Source organism: Oncorhynchus mykiss, chromosome 7, assembly GCF_057628025.1.
Source record: "Oncorhynchus mykiss isolate SJ-2025 chromosome 7, ASM5762802v1, whole genome shotgun sequence".
In the NCBI taxonomy this organism is placed as follows: Eukaryota; Metazoa; Chordata; class Actinopteri; order Salmoniformes; family Salmonidae; genus Oncorhynchus; species Oncorhynchus mykiss.
Window position 1 is genome coordinate 15,371,234 of NC_143028.1, and position 21,125 is coordinate 15,392,358.

At 44.5% G+C, this 21,125-nt stretch overlaps 1 protein-coding gene across 4 annotated transcripts in view; it reads right to left on the bottom strand.

Moving 5' to 3' along the window:
• LOC110527459 (nck-associated protein 5) overlaps positions 1-21,125 on the bottom strand; it is a 176,654-nt gene that overhangs the window by 123,268 nt on the left and 32,261 nt on the right. The window lies entirely within an intron of this gene.

Genomic DNA, 21,125 nt, shown 5'->3' on the forward strand with positions numbered 1-21,125 from the left:
GTGGTTGGCTATATAGGAACTACCTGTAGTGGCTTCTTTATCCTTTGGTCGTGGTTGTGGCTAGCTTGAATGAATTACTGGTATTGGTGATGCCTCTCTCGGGTAAAGCGTTATCTCACGACCACAGACGCCCTCCATTGATTTTTAGACCGCCGTCGTGTGCCGTTCACGTATAATTGAATCATGGGGAATTCCTCTGAGAGATGACCCAGCTGAGTATCGTTTAGACTCGTCCCATGAGCTTATTGTTCGTGCTAGACAGACTTAATAGTGTAAATATACTGTGTGTATCCAGAGCTGGGAAAATATGATGGTACAGACTGTATACATTATATGGTACAACCTACATTGAGGAACACTGTAATGGTCTTTCTTAAGCTGAAAATAGAGAGAACCCCTTATCGTCAGACATTGGAACTGGGATGTGTTCACAGTAGCTCTTAAGAGCACGCTTCTCAGAAGGCAACCGTATGGCTGGCTCCAGGGCAATTATCACACTTCAGGACTGACCTGAGGCCAGCCACTGCAGGTGCCCACCGTCTCCAGTATGCCCCCGTGCCAACTGAAGATGGCACAAGCCCAGACTTCCAGCCAAAGTCGCCAGTCAAGGGCATACTAAGTGACCAATGATCATCAAGGGCAGGGACAGAAGCCAGAAGAACATGGCGATGGCCAGGTGACAATGTGTTATTTTGTCATTCATACGAAAGGACATCCAAATAATCTGATGAAATCATCTTATTTTCACTTTCTTCATCATTTGCTTGTGACCTATAAGAAAAATGGTTAAGTGCACATACGTGTACTTACTAGTCCTCGTACAGTATCTGAACAGAATATTTCAAAGTGTTGGTGCTGCTTATCAGTGGTGTCCCCAAGGCCATCTGGAAGTCATAAGGTGCCACTACACCCAGCAGAGATGGCAGTCACACTAAACCCACTGACTGTCATCAGGACCAAATGAAGTTGCCTACCGAGTGGTGCAGCGATCTAAGGCACTGTAGTGCTTGAGGCGTCACTACAGTTCCGGGTTCGAGCCTGGCTGGCTTCCGGGTTACGCGACTCAGGGCTGCTTACAGTATCAGAGTGATGGGATAGGAACATGGGAGAATGATCTGAGTAGCGTCCAAATCCTGCAGGAACAAGGTCACGTCCAAGTTTAGTTAACAAAAGTTGCTAAACCTCAACTATAGTGCATCTAGCTCTATCAATTTAGAACGGAAAGAAGATGTCATACAGAGGAATTGTCAGGAGAAAATATCTGTTGTTAGAGACCGTTGGCCACATAGTCTCGTAGGTCCAAATCCTAACCTGAGATCCCCAATGATTTAAGCAAAAGTCCACGTTAAGCAGATCTCAAGTTAGGATTCAGCCCGGTAATGGTTTTCCCTGTCTCTCAGAGAGATCTACCCATCACCAGAGTGCCATGTCACAAAAAGATTTACACCCCACATCAAACGTTAAGCGCAGCTAGCCAAGCCTCTGTTGTCATCGCGGAAACCTCTGCTAATGATAGGGTTCTGGCGTACTCCTCCTCATACAGGAAGGCATGCAAAGAATGTGCAGTGGCCTGTCGTAATGTCAAATGGAGGGTATGTAGACCCGGCGATTTAAGGCCTGACTCGTATATGTTATGCGGAGCACGCTGCAGTGTATTGCATTACGTCTTTGGTGGGGCATTACTCCTGACATTTTTACTGTGTGTGCGAAAGCTGCAGGGTCCCCACAGGGGCCCGCGCGCCTACATTGGGAGAGAGAAAATGATGGACCTTTGCCTCAAACTTTGTCGAACGCATATTTCGCGAAGCACACTTGGAGTGCGACACAGACCAAACGATTCCTTGAGGTGGTTGAAGTGTCTAAATAGCACCAACGTTCATCAGGACAGAATATCACCTTGACAGAAACCGTCGCCGTATCACTGGGAGGTTGTAAAAACCGTGCCCGGTGCGGCGTGCAAACTCCTCAAACTCCTCCGCAGCAGTATCAAAACTATACCTTCTCTGTCTGCACAAACCTCGAGTCAACAGTCTTGTGAGACTCATTCGTGAAGTGTCTGCAGAACCCATGGTTAAGCAAATCCTACCAGGCAGAAAACAAAGGAAGTTGTTTATAGAGGGTCTAAAAGTCATACGAGCTCACTAACAGGCGATAAAATGTCTCGAAGTAAGTTAGCGATGACGGGGACTGTCTTATCCGATGCAATCACCTGCAAATGTGTCTGATTTCCCCGTTATACAGTCCGTTCCTCTGGTTCTCTTTGTAGGATGGACACAAGACCAAGAATGAACAAGCATCCAAATCCCGCATCCAATTCCAACTTCAGTGTAGGAGTCAAGGGGAGAAACAGAGCACTGGGATTTGTTGAGCTGGAATTGGCTGGCGTAGGCACACACTTTCACACTGTAGTTTCCTTTGTGTGTTTGTTCATGTTTCTGGTCTATGGCAGCCGATGGCAGTTCCTGTTTACTCTGTATGTGAGAGGGGTTGATAAGAAGGCTAGAGCTGTTGAGGGAGAGGGCTTCCCCCACTGGGCATGCTGTGAGGCCCATATCCTGCAGCCCTCCAACCGATCATGTGCCTCCTAATCTTTAGGACATTTTAAAATGAGCTTTGTCCCCCACTGCTGCGGCACTCTGAAACTCGGCCAAAAAATCTTTGCTTTACGCCAGACACACATGCTCACGTGCACGTACGCGCACCCACGTGCATATGTGTTTATAAGAAATGGTCCAAGAATTTCAGTAATAAAACATTAGATTCATTATTCATCCATGAGAGCGTTTCGCTCTCCCTCTCCCCCTCTCTCGCTCTCTCTCTGGCAGATCCACACATACTGAAAGGCTGTAAAGGGTGGGATCATATCCCCATAAACATATGAGTTCCTTTAGGTCTTGGCTGAGAAAAACTCAAACCCAGCTACAGCCCTGACCCAGTTGCAGTATGGGGTCAGTATGTGTTCCAGTCTTCCTTTAAAGTCCTAGCTATCTATAATGTGATTTCCTCCCAACCCCACCTCGGCAGGGTTGTAGATCTGAGACCCAGGCAGCAGGCGAGTGAGAGAGATAAGAAAGCCTGGAGCTGCCCGGTGGCCTCTGGGAGTGAGACCTGTCAGAACAGTCAAAGCCAAGGTCAGGACCTATCTCAACCCCAACCGCCATCCCCCTCCTCCCCACCTCTCTGACCGTAAGGCAGGCCGAGACCCGATGACATGGCAGAGTGGCCTAGGGACCCACTTTAGCCAACTGGAAATCTGCTCTATGTAAGACGTTCAAGGGGAGATGGAATGTGGAATTCCCGACTGGATTATGACAGTCAAAGGTTATGCCTATAGAACGTAACACCTCTTTCTGAGGACATTTTTATGGCTAGTTGGGAATGAATGATATTACAAACTTTCCTGGGTGTCGACACGTCAGAGCTCATATGGCATAGTCATATGGCCTCATGTGTAAGGGATTTCTTCCATTGACGAAGAGGCGGACCAAAGCGCAGCGTGGTTATTTTGACTCATGTTTTAATAAATCACTTCACATTAACAAACTAACAAAAACAAGAAACGTGAAAACCCAAAACAGCCCTATCTGGTGCAAAACACAGAGACAGGAACAATCGCCCACAAACACACAGTGACACCCAGGCTACCTAAGTATGATTCTCAATCAGAGACAACTAATGACACCTGCCTCTGATTGAGAACCATACTAGGCCGAAACATAGAAATACCCAAATCATAGAAAAATAAACATAGACTGCCCACCCAACTCACGCCCTGACCATACTAAATAATGACAAAACAAAGGAAATAAAGGTCAAAACGTGACATCATGACTATGACAGCCCTCTGCGCTAAAGCCTAGGCACTGACCCGGGGAGTGAACGCAAGTCTTTATGTCTCAGGCAAAGATAGGCATCAGACCGGCGGTTACACAGATATTGAAACTGCTCGTTGTATCCGTCCTTAGCCCTCGCTTGAATCAATTAATGTTATCAGAGGCTTATCTGTAGCACAGCACTGATGACCTTTCCCTCAGAGTCATTACTCGGGTCAAAATGACTTCAACATACCAAATCAATCCTGCCCATCAATCTCCCACCCCCAAAGACTGTGATAGATTAGATAAAATAGCCTGATGAAGGCACGGAGCTATGTTATCAAGGGGTTACTATGGTGATTACATGTGATTTGTCATGAGAAGCCATGGAGAGCTGAGTAATCTGGTTTGTAGGCCTTGACGTCAGAAACCAATATGCCGCCAGTACGAAGCGAAATGCTTTCTTCAGAGTTCAGCAGAGGACTAATAATAATAATAATAATAACAATAATAACAATACATTACATTTGTAGAGGTCTTTTCATTTACAGACGTAAATCACAAAGTTCTTCACACTGAGAGCAAACATTAAAAGAAAAAAGCTGTATTAAAAGGGCTAAAAACATTCGGAGAGTAACTGACAATTCTATAAACTCTAAAAACATTCGGAGAGTAACTGACAATTCTATCAACGCTAAAAACATTCGGAGAGTAACTGACAATTCTATCAACGCTAAAAACATTCGGAGAGTAACTGACAATTCTATCAACGCTAAAAACATTCGGAGAGTAACTGACAATTCTATCAACTCTAAAAACATTCGGAGAGTAACTGACAATTCTATCAACGCTAAAAACATTCGGAGAGTAACTGACAATTCTATAAACTCTAAAAACATTCGGAGAGTAACTGACAATTCTATCAACTCTAAAAACATTCAGAGAGTAACTGACAATTCTATAAACTCTAAAAACATTCGGAGAGTAACTGACAATTCTATCAACTCTAAAAACATTCGGAGAGTAACTGACAATTCTATACACTCTAAAAACATATTTAAAAACTGCAGAATACATAGTGGTTTGAAACGGCGTCAGTGTAAAAGACGGAACAGGCTAAACCAGGTAGACAAAGCCTGCAGTGCTAAATTCATCCCTTGCATACCACACCCAAATGGGTCCAGATCTGGGAATATGGATTACCTGATTACACAAAGGAAGCCTGTTCATCCTCTAGGGTGGGTTTCAGTTATCTGATGTCCTCTTACAGTACCTTGCCCGTCCTGGTCCCAGCACGCGCACACGCACGCACACGCGCACACACACGCACGCACACATGCACACACACACACACACACACACACACACACACAAACACACAAACACACACAAACACACCAGACGGACATCAACACCTCCCCGGGCCGTCAGGAATCCGAATGTGTCAGATTATCTTTCCAAACATTAAGATATATTCAACACTTAAATAGCCCCTGTCTCCTCTCTCCTCCTTCCAACGCTCAGTTGGCTAGTCAAAGAGTGGGTCATTCATTCCTGTGCAGTATGTGGCGGAACAGTAGCCAAGCCTGTTCCCCAAGCAAATCATACTCAAGAAAAATTGAAAAATATAATAAATCCAACCTGACATGCCCACTCAATAACACCCCATAGTACAACCTGTGGAGAGATGAAGCCACTATGTCATTTGGAAACTAAACATAGAGCCTCTGTTTGACAGTATCTCAGAAAACATGTGTGGAGGGTAGAACACCTAAAGAATGGGTCTATTAGAAATGAAACTATATATTTCTACATTTAAAAAAATAGTGTATATATATGTTCAATTCATATGAAACAGTTCTAAAAGCAGGTAGTGAAATAGGAAAATACACACTGCATTCATACACCATATTGATGTTTAGAACCATGCCATTCATTTAAAAACGGTCACATTAAAAGAGTCCGACAGATCTGTGGCCAGACTTTACAGGCCGACGGTTGCCCGTTGTTACGGCCGTCTGGGGACTAATATCCATCCAGGTGTGTTTAGAACAGGAGGGGTGGTGACGGAAATGAAACGGTAACCAGGATATCGCACCCCAGAATAATGCCCTCTTAGCGCCCAGGGAGAGAGAGAGAGAGAGACAGAGAGAGAGAGAGAGAGAGAGAGACAGAGAGAGAGAGAGAGAGAGACTGAGGACAGAGAGGAGAGAGACAGAGCGATAGAGAGAGACCGAGGATAGAGGAGAGAGATAGTGGTGCGAGAGAGAGACAGAGAGAGAGGGAGAGAGAGAGACAGAGAGAGAGAGAGAGAGAGAGAGAGAGAGAGAGAGAGAGAGAGAGAGAGACAGAGAGAGAGAGAGAGAGAGAGAGAGAGAGAGAGGGAGAGAGGAATGGAGAGAGAGACAGAGACAGAGACAGAGACAGAGACAGAGAGAGAGAGAGAGAGAGAGAGAGAGAGAGAGAGAGAGAGAGAGAGAGAGAGAGAGAGAGAGAGAACCAGCTGTTGATCCACCGGAGGGGATCTCAGCTTCTGTTTGTGCAGGCTTTGACAGGCAGGCACCACACCTAGCCTAGCCATGCACAATTGGCTCTGCCAACATACTAACGAGAGCCGCAGCGATCAGGTGGCCTGGCTACCCCTTAGCTTCATGGGAAATGAGACACATTAGGCACATTCAGCGAGCGGCATTCACTTTCAGTCAGTGTTCTCTTTGCTCAAACAGCAGCCATTCACTCTATATTGCCTCTCACCTTATTGAAGCTGAACATACTGTATATGCTTTGTGTCCTTGTGTATCGGCTAAATTCACACCTTGTCAATGAGGGGTTTGTCGTTCCAGCTCACTGTTTTGGCCAGTGAACGGTGCTGAAAGCGCTAGAAAGGTCTAAGCCGGCTAGGCTAGTGTTATCCCCGAGTGAGTCGGCTTAGTGAGATATTTTTGCTCCCACCCAAAACCTATTAAAAAAAAAAAGAAAGAAATCCTCCCCAGTCACATGAAGTTAGTGACTTGTTTTATGACCGCCTCACCTAGCCTGACACCAGTAAAACAGCGAAATCCAAGCGAACGCTTATCACAGTCTTCGCTGCCGACGTTATGGGAGCAACGAATGGAGGGAAGCCAGACTTGAGAACACATTCACGGCAAAACAAATGAGCACAGCTTGGTCTCCTCAACGCAAACTCCAGACCCCCGAGAGCATGTTTTTTTTTATGTATTTTTCTCCATACATATAAATATATATTTCTCCACCATTTGACCTGTCTTGAGTATTATCAATGTAATAAACCCCACAGCTTCAGGTTTCTTACAGTATATTTTCTCTGTTTAATCTGCTGGGTGATTTATTGATTAGGCTGGGTTACGTCTCAAATGGCACCCTATTCCCTATAGGGTCCTGGTCAAAAGTAGTGCACTCTATAGGGAATAGGGTGCCATTTGGGACGCACTCGCTGCGTCTAGGTTGACCCATGTGTTAGGCAGATGTCGAGGCAGGCAGGCAAAACATTCCTCGGAAAAGCTGGAGCTGGAAGGTTAGGATCTGCTTCTGCCTGATTTCCACATCTCATCTCCTACTGGAATGGCCCTGAATGCCAGGGAGATTCCCTGTTGCCGGGGAACAGGGAGCAGGAATGTTGAAGCCTGACAGAATGGTAATGTGACAACGGGAACACTGTTTGTTTGCACCGCTGTCATTCCCCCTGCCCCCTTTCATCCTTATCACAAGCCATATTTCCATTTTAAGTGACAGTGATAGACAACAGATAGGAATAGGATGGGTTTCCTATTTTGAAGGGGGATATGTGTTTGTGTGTGTGTGTGTGTGTGTGTGTGTGTGTGTGTGTGTGTGTGTGTGTGTGTGTGTGTGTGTGTGTGTGTGTGTGTGTAAAGGTCTTTTGAAACAGGAATGAGAAATGTGAGCAATGATTGGTTGTCGTAACTTTTAACCTCTCTTGGGTCTTAAATTGCTTTCATGCAGATACGGTGCAGAGGGTGATTTCCTGTCATATATTACAGTAGGCAGGTGTATCTGAACATAGTGTTATGCCTACAACATATAGCCTCCAGATCTTCAACCTGCAATGTCCAGCATTCCACAGCTAAACCAAACTGATACTGTATGTATCAGGGAACTTTGCACTCTAACCTAAAAGTGTTAACATGCTATGTTAGTGTTAATCTTGTGCTACAGAAACACACTGTATGAGGATGATATGTGCAGCATCCGTGGAAGTCCTTGGAAGTCGGGACATTTGCTATACTTCTTCTTTGAAGCCATCCCACATGAATGCAGAATGAGCCCATTAGGCGCTAAGTGATGAGTGTTAGTCAACAAGCGCCTTCTCAAGAGGCAATTTCCTTTCTCTCTCTCTCCTTCTTCAGCCACTTTAATGGGATCCATGTCATGTGTTTCTAGTAGGTTTCTGGGCACACAGGCTACTCAGTGTGTCTGCTGAGCACACAGTGGCACACAGTCAAGTGATTTGGGGAGATTAAGGGGAATAAAAACCTAGTATCTGAGCAGCACAAAATGCTGAAAAGCTATATGACGTACCGTGCTAATTATCCTTGCTATAAAATGTTATTGTTATGTTGGCCTATTTTTACTTTCGCGTTTCTGTGGAGTGGATTTACAAATTGTATATAAAGTTCAAGTGAGATTTTAGGTCAAATCGAAAGATGGATTATTGCCGATAATAGCACACAGTCCAAAGGTGTATTCAAAATGAGTCAACTTCCATAATTAACTTCACCCTATACACTCGTGGGAATTGGCCTATAGGGCTAAAGGAAATGTTTCTTACAGAAGAAATATGGAAAGCACATAGACAGCCATGGCAGCAATTCAAAGTTCCTGGGGAAATTATTAGACTAAAAGGCGAGGACAAAACTGTTTCACCTGACACAAGAAAATCCTCTGGATGCATTCAGTAACATGATAAGAATATTCTTTGAAAATATGAGGTAGGTGGAAAACAAGACAAAGAAAATGACATGGGTTGGAGTGAGAGGTCTAACGGGTGTCTCCAAAGTCTGCACAGTTCCCAAATCTTTTGAATTCACTTGTATGACTCAAAGAAGAGTCTTCAACTACAAGGTGTTTATTGTGGTTGTTTCGTTTGGAACACGGCCCTGTATCCTGCCTTTACACAATACTGTTGTATACGCAATCCAAAAACGGTCCATTAGAAATCCCGATCTGGGTCAGGTGGGCCTAAATAGAAAGCTTGTTCTATTGCCAACGTGAGGAGGAAAATGATCAAACGCGATCTTACAGTGTACGGTTTTGAGAGAAGCAGATGGTCATTTTGATGCGCTTAGAATGGAGTCATGAGTGCATTCAGATGAGTGGCCCGCGGCAAATCTTCTTCACAACGCGCGGAAAACGCAGGCTCATTCTGCTCAGGACAACCCAGGGTGATCATAAACATAGTGATCATAAACGTTGACACTGTGTATCATTTGAGTTTTACGATATGGAAATGTGAAAAGCATATTGGATTCACAGGTGTTTGACTTGCTTGTAATGACATCAAAGTTATATTTATGATAATCCTCAACGGCTCACCTTTAAAAATACATTGAGTCCTCATAATTTACAGTATTTCCCCCACTCGGACAACAAAAAAGGCGCTAAAGTTGACCAATTACCGGGGAAGGATGGGGGCAACTTCTTGTCACGCACGGTGCTCAAGTTCAGGACGGCTGTCAGTCAAAACCCATACAGAGCTGTGAAGCAGAGACCCAGAGCTCTGGCATCATGTATAGCATGTTACAGCCACTGCATTCCAATTTAGGCATTTATCAGTGTCCAAATCTGTAATTTTCAACCCATATATACGTATGAGTGTAACGGGCTACGTGGTTAAGCATATTTTTAACATTATTTTTAAGAGGCCTTCACTATTTACAGTCAGGTATGGAATTTGAAGATGTACTGTATGCTTATTACACCGTAAGCAATACATCTGTTTCATTATTATCTCGAGTGGGCCTCTATTTTTAGTCGCCATCTTTGTTTCATTGCTTCCAGATGGAACAGACTCGGAGGAATTCGACATAACTTCTGGTTCTCATTAAGACTCAGACTGGGGTGACATCATCACACATGAAAACTCTCGTCTTGGGATTCGACAGATGCCTGGGAGCGTTAGCGCAAAGCCAAGGTGCTAACCCCTAAAGGCGATCCCAGCCCAAATAAGGAAGACAAGTCAATGGTCAGTCGGACATAAAACAAGCATGTGTCATTTGGCAGTGATGTCACTGTATCTTCTCGGCTGTCACACAACGGATTTAAAACTGCACTTTTTGTTTATTTGTGTTATTTTCTCTTTTTCAAGACGTCCTCATCTTTCAACCTCTGATCTCTGGGATTAGCGAGTGATGCTTTGGCTACTGTGGGAAAATGTCAAAAGGCGAGAGTTGAACTTCCTGCGGTTAGGCCAGCTATTTGCTCCTACGATAACAAATGCGGTTCTGTCGTTATTATTTCTTTACTTAGCTAACCCTCTTTATCTAGGGGTTCCCCACCCCCTCTTTATCTAGAGGTGCCCCCCCCCTTGGGAAATCCTTTATCATAGGTCCATTCTTTAGGCCGACTGGAGTGATTCAAGTTAAATCAGCTCACTCTCCGAGGTATACAATGGTGCGCCCGCTACACTGAAAGCATTACCTTACAAGAGCTGTTCATCCACTCACCATCACATAATGCAGTTGATGTGTCACGCCCAGATCTGTTTCACCTGTCCTTGTGCTTGTCTCCACCCCCCTCCAGGTGTTGCCCATCTTCTTATCCTCTGGGTATTTATACCTGTGTCTTCTGTCTGTCTGTTGCCAGTTTGTCTTGTTTGTTCAAGGCTATCAGCTTTTTGTCTCAGCTCCTGGTTTTCCCCAGTCTCTCTTTTTCTCGACCTCCTGGTTTTTGACCCTTGCCTGTCCTGACCCCGTACTCGCCCGCCTGACCACTCTGCCTGTCTCTGACCCTGAGCCTGCCTGCCGTCCTGTACCTTTGCTCCACCTCTGGATTTCCGACCTCTGCCTGACCTGACCCTGAGCCTGCCTGTCGCCCTGTACCTTGGCCTCTACTCTGGTTTATCGACCCCTGCTTTCCTTGACCTGTCGTTTGCCTGCCCCTGTGGTTACAATAAACATTGTTACTTCCACACAGTCTGCAGTTGGGTCTTACCTGAAACCTGATATGATGCATCTACTTCTTCACCCTCTGCATTGACAATACACCCGCTCTGATTTCACAAAACTAAAACGCGAGAGCTTTCACTGCCAAAGCCATTTCAGAGTAGATTTACCCTGAGTGTACACCTGTCAAAGCCATTTCAGAGTAGATTTACCCTGAGTGTACTGTACACCTGTCAAAGCCATTTCAGAGTAGATTTACCCTGAGTGTACTGTACACCTGTCAAAGCCATTTCTGAGTAGATTTACCCTGAGTGTTCACCTGTCAAAGCCATTTCAGAGTAGATTTACCCTGAGTGTACTGTACACCTGTCAAAGCCATTTCAGAGTAGATTTACCCTGAGTGTACTGTACACCTGTCAAAGCCATTTCAGAGTAGATTTACCCTGAGCGTTCACACATAAAGGTTCATTTAGAAGAAATGTATCCTGAGACTTGAAGAGAATGCTTCCCAAGCTCCTCCTATTCTGTCTGGAGCCAGGAGAGGAGAGCAACAGGGAACTAGGTCAATAATAATGCACTAATTCAGCTAGCTCAACTCAGCCAAGAGTCTCCCTGTGTCTGCCTTCCAAATGTCACACTCATCCCTATATAGTGGATTACTTTTGACCAGGGCTCATAGGGTTCTAGTCAAAAGTAATGCACTATATTGGGATAAGGGTGTCATTTGGGATGCAGCCTGACTCCCACTAACGCTGTTCTGCCTCAGGACGAGACTAATTCAGCTGACTCAACTCAGCCAAGAGTCTCCGTGACTCACTGTAATACTCACTAATAAAGCTTTACCTCAAAGGTCTGGGGGAGGGACGGACTACATAGAGGTTCAAATTGAATAGGCAGAAACGTCCTCTCTGTATGTATAGAGTATATGATAAGAAACATATTTTTTAAATACAGTACAGGCATGATTATTAGAATCAAAGATAATTGACTGCCACAACAGCATGGATTACTACAACGAGGTGTCTGATGGTGGTGATCCAATGAGAAATAATGTGCTTGTACCATGCTACAGTAGCCTACCTACCCAGTTCTCCTACAACTTTCATCCAACCAACAAACCACCAAACCCTCAGTATGCTAACCAGCTGCTGGGACCAGATGGGGGTTAGAGAACAGCTTGATAGCCCACTGACCCTATCTATCTATCTATCTATCTATCTATCTATCTATCTATCTATCTATCCGTCCTTTACAATGGCCCCTAGGGCCTGGTGACCACTGCTGCTGCAGCCGCGGGCCACACACACAAAGGCCAGTCATTGACCGGTTGACACTGTGGACAATTGGCCCTGGGGTCAAAAGTGGGTCCGAAGAGAAGCTACGCTCATTCACCTGAAGGGCTGGACGGCCCCCATTATATTTATGTCCACCATCATGAGGAGGTTGAGGGAATCATTGAGTGTCACTAGCCCATCGCCATAAACATGAGTTATGGACACATGAATAGGAGATAGATAATATTGCCTCTTTAGAAAGTGACTAGGACTCAATAGGCTGAATGGATGGTGGTGGTCCAACCAATGAATTGCCATATCAAGACAAATGCTCTTATTAACTTGAGGTAGTGGTGAGGGACTGTTTTTCTACTCTCTGTGTGATCAGATCATTAGAATAATGGGCCTTCATGGCTTATGTGGGAATTGGTTTGCGTACAACGTCATTGATCAACGTCAGCAATATGGTCAGTACTGTGAATGCAGCCTCCCGAGGGCTTAAACCGCCCTTCCATCATAATATTATATTATGATGAGTCCTATGTAATAAAACAAATAATGACAGCTTTCTCTGACGCTCAACTTCATAATGACACTGTATATTGTCATGCTATTTTGGAATAGCTATACGAGCATGACAGGGTTTTAAATAAGTTGTTTATAACCATGAGAATATAACATGGGCAAGTGTCTCCTGCTACGTGATTGGTTCCCACTTGAAAAGAAACCTCCCACTTGGGAAAAGCACTCTACTTGACTTCCCAAACCACAAAATGGGGGGGGGAGCATTTGATTAGAGAGGAAACAAGAGTTACGGAACAACGACACCCAGTTCTATGGGAGAGAAAACTGTTGCTCTCTATGACACTGTCTTACGAACTCTTGAGAAAATGACTCAATGAACTCCACCCACCCACACATTACTATACAGTACGGATTTTGAATCACATTCAGCTGAATCTCATATTATTCTTTTTTTTCTATAGTTGTAATTTTTCCTGTTTCCGTTTCAAAATAGTGGGTCGGGCATTGAGGTCATCGCATCTTCATTGGTAAAACTCTGATGTGAAAAGAACAGCGGGCACCCAAGGGTGGCTTTTCTTCACCCAGAATTCAATGGCAGAAAACCAGGCTTTCCTCAGCCGCAACTGCTTCTGACAGACCACATTAGCTATGTCAGAAAGAAAATACCTTAATATAATATGAGGCAGTTCAGTATGACGCAGTACGCACTTTGAGGAAAGACAGATCCCTGGGTTGTTATCTGTGGCGATATCTTATTTTGAAATGGAATACGGGCCAAATAGAAATTCAACTGCTGGAGGTTCAGGAAAGATATCCAGCTGAATTACCTTGTTGGAAGAAAAACATCTATGGTTATTTGTTGGACAAAATGTCAGGTTGAATCATACCCATTTTAGAAGAGATACAGCACTGCTTTGGTTTTCTGTTTTGAAATTGTTAATGCTACTGCAAACAACCTTGTCAGCATAATCCCCTCCGCCCCACGCACACACGCAGGCACACACGCACATGCACACACACACACACACACACACACACACACACACACACACACACACACACGCACACACACACACACACACACACACACACAGACACACACTCACTCACTCACTCACTCACACACACACACATTCACAGCACAAACTAAAAACAGAACAGTGGCCCAGCCAGACTTAGTCAAGAGGACACACACTGAGGAGTACCAGCTTTGGTTAAAAAAAAGATTTGAACTGGAAGGCTAATCTAACATCAAGTGGTGGGGGAAATGGCCCCGGAGAGGATCATTATAGCAGCTAATAGGGGCTGGTGATACATGAGTTTAGAGACATTCACAATGGCCTGTGGGACGCCCCCCTTGGACCCTGGCCCCCGGGACTGAGAGCGTGGAGGCAGGTGATCTTTTGTGTGCTGGAGAGAAAGAGAAAGAGCGAGAGAGAGAGAGAGGGAGAGAGCGAGAGGGAGAGAGAGAGAAAGCGAGAGAGAGAGAGAGAGAGAGAGAGAGAGAGAGAGAGAGAGAGAGAGAGAGAGAGAGAGACAGAGAGAGAGACAGAGAGAGAGACAGAGAGAGAGGCTGAGCCCCAGGCTGTGAGCTCTCCCCCAGGGGCAGCGTTGCATTGTGTTGTCCTGTAGCGAGAGCCTCATTATAGGCTGAAGATACTTTCTCAGATGTGGTCATAAATGTAAAAACATACATGAGCAGGGAACCAGCTGGATCAGCTGTCACTAATGTCAACACAACTGATGCTGTTTGCCTCTATAATCTATGCTGTTTGGTTAATCGGCATGGGTTTGAATACATTACTTTGTTATGTATGAGTGAAGCTTATCAAAGGCCTATACAGTACATACTTGATCCTTACTTGGACTATGATAGCACGGATTAAAGATCATTAGATGTGTAACAGTGTGAAACCTCAGATATTAATATTCAATGTCCAGCCTGCAATGCTATTGGTTCTCGACCATCTATAACAGTACATACTTAGAATGAAATACAGTATCAATTGTATTAACAGTAGCTTCTTCAAGCTAGAGAGATGAAAGAAGAACTCCCACAGTGGAGCTTACTCTTTACATGAGTAATGTCAACCCTACACATACAGTAGCCATCAAATGACCGAACAACAGAACCAGCAGTTTCCAGTTTCCACTCCAACCTTTTGCTTTTCCACCACTGCATGAATTATCTGACCTTAATTATTTTCGAGGGGATTTTTTTTTTGAGGGGGGGGTGTACGAAAGCAAACGCTCACAGACCCTGTTGAAAGTCAATAAGGCAGGCGGCATCAAACGAAGGCAGAGTTAATTAATCATCTCCACTTCCTTTTCATGGCTCCCCCCTCATGGCTGTCCTGGGGGCGAGGCAGGCTGCTCCAGGTTGCAGCTGGAGCCGGGGTTGATATTAGCATATGGATATGTGAAGCAGACGGCTCGTTTCCGCATGCAACTTGCAGCCGTGGAGACAGGAAACGAGCAAAAAAGATTGACATTGCTTTTTTTCAATTACCAAAAAAAAGGAAACGGACAGAATTTGTGGGATGAAGAGAATACGTGATGAAGGGGAAGATAGGTGGATAACCTTCTCACTATTCGGTCACTGTGACTTTTTTTTCTAACCCACAAATAAAGAGCATGTGTGGAATCCAGGAAACACATGAAGATGTAGATAACCTTCTCGCTCTTGGGTCACTGTGAAATGAAATGAATGAAAATCTATTTCACTTTGTCTTGGAGGGCCGACTAGATTGTGAGAGTATATTTCGAAGGGCAGTCAATCATAGAACCCACTCTTAACATGCTGTAGGGTTCAGCAGCGGATAGATGGACAGGAGAGCTATCCACAATTACCTATGAACTGACCCTACATAACAATCTACCACACTGTAAACCAACTGAATTCTGCTAGGGAATTCCGACCTCTGCTAGGGAATTCCCTTTTGATGCACTTTTCTCTCTACTCGTATTCTTGACCTTAAACTTAAGCATGCTATTCACCCGCTCTTCGTTTGGGGTGGAGTTCAAAGAAATAAAGGTGTGGTACTTTCCTAACCCTAAAAAACTTAGAAGATCAGAGTATTTTTTTTTTAATCTACCAATTATTGCTGAAAAGGAGACAAATTTGCATGTATTTACATAACTTTCTTTCATTGATCCTGAATATTTGGAACCGTTCTCTCCATATATTTGAATGAGTCTGTCGGGGGGGGGGGGGGGGGGGGAAAGGTACACCAAATTTAAAACGATGGCTTTAGATTAATGTACTGGAAACCCGATTGAATGAAAACTCCACAAGAAAAATGTGTTGGCCAGCAAGTGGGAGGGTTTTCAGCGGTTGAAATAAATGTATTCAGTGAGCGCAAGGGAATCAGGCCTGAAAAGCCCACTATGCACCTGCATAAGGGTGAGTCTGAATACCAACTCCTGAGAGTGCGTCGGAAAGGCGTGAGTAGGAAAAGCTTCAATTGCATAAGTCTGAATCTGGCCCCTAGTGCATAAGCCAACAGCAAATCCAGAACCCCCCAAAAATACGACGACACAATAATCAAAGCATCCCTCATCTAATTCAAAATCTGTAACCAGTTGACAACATAAGTTATTATCTTTCAGTCAAGAGACATACAGTATTTCCATCGACACAGAATTCATTTTCTCCACAAAATACACAATAATTGTACGACACACACACACACACACACACACACACACACACACACACACACACACACACACACACACACACACACACACACACACACACACACACACACACACACACACACACACACACACACCATGTGAAATAGGATGGAAACGTTCAGCCATGCATCAAAACCCTCTGCAGCACCTCATAGTGTGTCTCCCTCCTTTACGGGTGATTCATCATAACACAGCTTCTGGTAATGTAGTTAGACAAAGGGTATATGGAGTGATTTGTCTGGTTTAATAGGTTCCTAGTCACAGTGGAGCACGAGGACCCTTGGCTCCATATAAGCACACTTTTGGGTAAATAATTCAGTTGGAGTGCTGTGTCTGGGAGCTTTGCCCCGAACACAAAGCCACAGAGGAGAAGAGAAGGAGAGGAATCCTACCCAGAAGACTGGAGGATTTGCTCTCTCTCTCATTCTCTCGCTGTTTTTCTCTGTCTCTCTGTCCCTCTCTCCATTTCTTTGTCTCTCTCCCTCTCCGTCTCTCGCTCTATTGAGCTCTCTTTCTTACTCTCCCTCCCTCTCTCCCATTATAACTCTAAGAGCTGTATACGTTTTCCACGGAAACACAAATCTAGTCTCTATCCTTGTCTGCTGTTCATCCGGGGGGAGATCCCCACCCCCCATCCTATCTCTAAGTCTTCTCACTATAGAGTCGAAACCCGCTGTCACATATGAATCCCCCCCCCCCCCCAATCCTATTTCTGGTACAGACATTTTTAGATTTGGCCACTGCCACACATCGGAAAATCCACTTACACATAGACAGATAGCACACAAGGAAGCCATTGAACACAAAGGGAAGCCCTAGTAATACATTGCGATATGTGGCACCATGTCGTCCCACAGTGAATCACTTCCATACAGAGGTACGTATGGCAGGCACATCCCTCAGTCAAAATTGTCTGGAGACACTCGACAGATAGAGCATGCTCGATCCCCACGGCAATTAGTGGTTGTTGGCAGTTCGCAGCAGTTGGCAGGTCAACGACCTACATACTACAACACAGCAACACTAACAATCATATTATTGAGGGTAACTGAAGGAAGAGACTAACAAAAGATAACTAATGTAAAAAGAAACGCTGTGTCCGTAAAAATGTATATAGTATGTACAGTATAAGCAGGAAGTAGAAGCCTAAGTGCTGTTGTCCATTAGTTTACTCCAATTAGGGGAGGGGTGGTAGGGTTACGGGAAAATAGTACAGAAAAAAATATATAAAAAATATGTATATATTTAAAATAATATATATATATATATACAGTGGGGCAAAAAAGTATTTAGTCAGCCACCAATTGCGCAAGTTCTCCCACTTAAAAAGATGAGAGTGGCCTGTAATTTTCATCATAGGTACACTTCAACTATGACAGACAAAATGAGGAAAAAAAATCCAGAAAATCACATTGTAGGATTTTTAATGAATGTATTTGCAAATTATGGTGGAAAATAAGTATTTGGTCACCTACAAACAAGCAAGATTTCTGGCTCTCACAGACCTGTAACTTCTTCTTTAAGAGGCTCCTCTGTCCTCCACTCGTTACCTGTAATAATGGCACCTGTTTGAACTTGTTATCAGTATAAAAGACACCTGTCCACAACCTCAAACAGTCACACTCCAAACTCCACTATGGCCAAGACCAAAGAGCTGTCAAAGGACACCAGAAACAAAATTGTAGACCTGCACCAGGCTGGGAAGACTGAATCTGCAATAGGTAAGCAACTTGGTTTGAAGAAATCAACTGTGGGAGCAATTAATAGGAAATGGAAGACATACAAGACCACTGATAATCTCCCTCGATCTGGGGCTCCACGCAAGATCTCACCCAGTGGGGTCAAAATGATCACAAGAACGGTGAGCAAAAATCCCAGAACCACACGGGGGGACCTAGTGAATGACCTGCAGAGAGCTGGGACCAAAGTATAACAAAGCCTACCATCAGTAACACACTACGCCGCCATGGACTCAAATCCTGCAGTGCCAGACGTGTCCCCCTGCTTAAGCCAGTACATGTCCAGGCCCGTCTGAAGTTTGCTAGAGAGCATTTGGATGATCCAGAAGAAGATTGGGAGAATGTCATATGGTCAGATGAAACCAAAATAGAACTTTTTGGTAAAAACTCAACTCGTCGTGTTTGGAGGACAAAGAATGCTGAGTTGCATCCAAAGAACACCATACCTACTGTGAAGCATGGGGATGGAAACATCATGCTTTGGGGCTGTTTTTCTGCAAAGGGACAACTGATCCGTGTAAAGGAAAGAATGGGGCCATGTATCATGTGATTTTGAGTGAAAACCTCCTTCCATCAGCAAAGGCATTGAAAATGAAACGTGGCTGGGTCTTTCTGCATGACAATGATCCCAAACACACCGCCCAGGCAACGAAGGAGTGGCTTCGTAAGAAGCATTTCAAGGTCCTGGAGTGGCCTAGCCAGTCTCCAGATCTCAACCCCATAGAAAATCTTTGGAGGGAGTTGAAAGTCTGTGTTGCCCAGCAACAGCCCCAAAACATCACTGCTCTAGAGGAGATCTGCATGGAGGAATGGGCCAAAATACCAGCAACAGTGTGTGAAAACCTTGTGAAGACCTTGTGAAAACGTTTGACCTCTGTCATTGGCAACAAAGGTTATATAACAAAGTATTGAGATAAACTTTTATTATTGACCAAATACTTATTTTCCACCATAATTTGCAAATACATTCATTAAAAATCCTACAATGTGATTTTCTGGATTTTTTCCCTCATTTTGTCTGTCATAGTTGAAGTGTACCTATGATGAAAATTACAGGCCCCTCTCATCTTTTTAAGTGGGAGAACTTGCACAATTGGTGGCTGACTAAATACTTTTTTGCCCCACTGTATATATTCACAAAGAATATATATGGGGTATTTGAAAGCAGATCTACCCCCTACATTTATATATTTTCTTAACTCACATTATTCTCAATGGAGGCCATTCATCTTTTTTGTGAACCACATATAGTATATGTTCCCCCCTCCATGTGCTGTAACATCTGCCCAGGGCAGTTCCTGTATCCCAGTCTGCTGCAGCCATGACGGTCCGGAGGCCAGGTCTAGCATGATTAACACCCAGCCCTCCCCACTTCCACAACAGACCACACTGAATGACTGCTGAATCCCATAGCCAGAGAGGACGGATGGTGAACTCACCACCAGCAGTTGAAGCAGAGGGATGTTGCATATCCTCCCGCATATGGACACCACGGCATGGTCCCTGAGCTGACTCATACTGTTCCTTCGGTGTACCCTGTACTGTTTCTCTCTCTCCTGTTCCTGTCCCTCGCTCGCTCTCTCTCTCTCTCTCTCTCTCTCTCTCTCTCTCTCTCTCTCTCTCTCGCCGTCTTCTTAACGTGCCTCCCTTCCAAACGCTTGCCACGCCTGTGGCGAATGTGTGCCGGAATCCGAAATGATGATGCAGGATTCAGGAAGCCCTGTATTCCCTCTGTCCTTCCTTGGCGGCACACATCTCTTCCTCTCCTCATCCTCTCCTCCTCCTAGGCACAGCAGCACATACACTCTTCTGCTGCTTGTCAATATTTAACTAGTTTGTCAAGTTGGATTAAATCACCTGTTCAAGATCCCCTGTTTTCTGACGCCGCTCTGGGAGTGTGGCATTGTGTGTGTGTGTGTGTGTGTGTGTGTGTGTGTGTGTGTGTGTGTGCTTGCTTGCTTGCGTGCGTGCGTCTTGTCCAGGCTGGTCACAAGAAAGAGCCATCAATTTCGTTTGAAAAGGTCCCAAGGACATCGATGTCTTGTCAGGGTTGTGTGTGAGCAAGGACATCCAACACATCAACAGACGAGCCCTCCTGAAACCCCCAAACCCCCAAAACTCTCTCCTCCTATCTCTCAGCTCTCTGCCGCTCCATCTGTCTACTGAGCGGTGGCTTCTCCTGTGTGTTTACAGCAGCAGGAGGTGGAAATGAGCATCGCGAGGCGAGGAGAGCTGACTGGCAGAGCAAGAGATCCACGACCAATGTAAGGGCTCGTCTCCGGAATATTCTCCTAGTCAGTCAGAGCTACAGTCAGTCTCACAGTTAAGCAGTGCAAATGGAAAGTAACAAATAAAAACCTACTGACACCCACTGCAGGGCACAGAGAGAGTAGAGAGGAAGTCTCAGTCGAGCAATGACAATTCCGGGGGCCACATATATTTACAGTAGCACTTTCTATGAACATGTGCATGTAGCGCTTTATGATACCTAAAGAAGTTCAATCCACTTTGTGTTTTGTTTCCTTCCCACGATACTAATGAATATCGCAATACTGGGATCATCGCAGTCCAACTTCTAATGCATTCTGGTGAGGTTATTCACGTATCACCACAGTAAAATATATAGGTTTTTACGTGTAGATAGGATCATTAGATTTAAGGACAATCAGAAGATGGCATAATTTGACATATTCACATACGTACTACATTGATTTCCTTCGGGTTGCAAAATGCAGGTAATTTCACAGATTTTCCAGAAACCCCAGTTGGAAGATCTCTGTATTTAGGAGGGAATGAGCAGGAGGAATCCCCCCAACTAAGACTTCTGGAAAACTTGAGAATTTGTCTTTTTTTATCCCTATTTCAAATAGACAAAAGCAACCAAGATGTTCTGTAACACTGACCTATTGTTACACAGGTTTTCTTCCAGAAGAG